Source organism: Anarrhichthys ocellatus, unplaced genomic scaffold (assembly GCF_004355925.1).
Source record: "Anarrhichthys ocellatus isolate YVR2014 unplaced genomic scaffold, GSC_Weel_1.0 scaffold5914, whole genome shotgun sequence".
NCBI lineage: Eukaryota > Metazoa > Chordata > Actinopteri > Perciformes > Anarhichadidae > Anarrhichthys > Anarrhichthys ocellatus.
Window position 1 is genome coordinate 1 of NW_022285888.1, and position 2,096 is coordinate 2,096.

At 44.6% G+C, this 2,096-nt stretch overlaps 1 pseudogene; it reads right to left on the reverse strand.

Annotated features, from left to right (window-relative positions):
- Positions 1-9: 9 nt before the first annotated feature.
- The window catches only part of LOC116380038 (NACHT, LRR and PYD domains-containing protein 3-like), a 2,895-nt pseudogene continuing 808 nt past the window's right edge, over positions 10-2,096 (reverse strand).

Genomic DNA, 2,096 nt, shown 5'->3' on the forward strand with positions numbered 1-2,096 from the left:
TCAATTATGGGTTCAAGACCCATCTTGGGTGATAAAAAGAGATTGGCGCAGCGGAAGTGTGCTGGGCCCATAACCCAGAGGTCGATGGATTGAAACCATCCTCTGCTAACTGTGTTTTAACGCCTCTTCCACTGCATTAAAACTGACACAGTCTTGGATTATATCTTTAATGCTTTGCTTTTACGTGTTTGCTCAATGTTGTTCATTGCCCTCTGTGGATTGTTTTGTTGTCTGGCCTTGAAAGCCAGGCATCGTGGGTTCGAGTCTCACATTGGCTGATGGACAGTCTTGGGCAGCTCTCCTTCCTCTCTGGTCTTCAACACATCCTCCAGAACTGTAGCAGTGATCCAGCAGAAGACTGGGAGGTGGCACATGATGTGGAGGCTTCGTGAGGTCTTAATGTGGGAGATGATCCTGCTGGCCTGCTCTTCATCTCTGAATCTCTTCCTGAAGTACTCCTCCTTCTGTGGGTCAGTGAACCCTCTGACCTCTGTCACCATGTCAACACACTCAGGAGGGATCTGATTGGCTGCTACAGGTCGTGTGGTTATCCAGAGGCGAGCAGAGGGAAGCAGTTTCCCCCTGATGAGGTTTGTCAGCAGCACATCCACTGAGGTGGACTCTGTAACATCAGTAAAGATCTCATTGTTGTAGAAGTCCAGAGGAAGTCGACACTCATCCAGACCGTCAAAGATGAACAGAACCAGGAACTCTTCAAACCTGTAGATTCCTGCTTCTTTGGTTTCACTGAAGAAGTGATGAACAAGTTCCACCAAGCTGTACTGTTTCTCTTTCAGCACATTCAGCTATCTGAAAGTGAATGGAAATGTGAACTGTATGTCCTGGTTGGCTTTGTCTTCAGCCCAGTCCAGAGTGAACTTCTGTGTTAAAACTGTTTTTCCAATGCCAGCCACTCCCTTTGTCATCACTGTTCTGATTGGTTCCTCTCTTCCAGGCGAGGCTTTAAAGATGTCTTCTTGTCTGATGGTTGTTTCTGGTCTGTGTTGTTTCCTGGATGCTTTTTCAATGTGTCTGACCTCATGTTCATCATTGACCTCCGCGATCCCTCCCTCTGTGATGTAGAGCTCTGTGTAGATCTGATTCAGAAGGGTTGGGTTTCCTGCTTTAGCGATCCCCTCAAACACACACTGGAACTTCTTCTTCAGGTTAGATTTGAGTTCACGCTGACAAACTGCAGCAAGAAGTCCTGAATGAACACACAACAAAGAAGATCAATGAGTCAAAGAATAGATTTCAACATGTAATTTCCTTAAAGAATGACTCTATGAATATATGTTGGTCCATCTCTTGAGATATTAGTAAACGTCCCATTTATCCAGCATGTTAAATCTTTAGAGAAATCCTCCTACTGCTCTGAAGACAGTCAGCCAGCTGCTCCTGCTTCATTCTCCTCAGGAAGTGCAGTGTGATCTTCACAAATGCCTCTCTGCTGCTCATCCTCTGCTCTTCATCCTCACCATCCAGCACCTAGTCATCCTCCCTCTGACTCTCTAAGCATTCTGGGTAATCTGAACTCACAACCTTCTGGATCTTCTTCAGCTCGTTCTTCACAAAAGTGACGATGTTCTCCTCCAGCAGCTGGAACAGAATATTCTATGAATGACACAAACTAAAACCATGGAACCAAACATCAGATCCATGTTGGACAGACTGACAATCCACTGGTCTACAAAGTGCAGCATGGAGATGATTGTGAACAGAATAGATGTAAACGTAGTTGTACGTGTACAGACCATAAATATGGAGTCCAGGTGTGTTTGATGCTGCTGGGCAGACTGACTTCTGGGAACCTCTGAGCTCTCCTGGTCCTCTCTGTGTAGGAATCATGAAGAATCATCTCACATTGTGTCTGTACCATTAACACAAATACAACAATTAGTTAAAGATGTTGTGTTCTGTCAAGATTGATCATCATGAAAACCAGATGCAAAAGACTGTAAATGATGGATGACCAAATTTGTATCTGTGTAACAGCTGTAGCAGTGAGTCATCTGTTTTAAGAACTTACTCTGGGTCATAAGAACGGCATCCATCTTTGAAGTTAATCATACGACCATTAGACTGATCACTCTTCA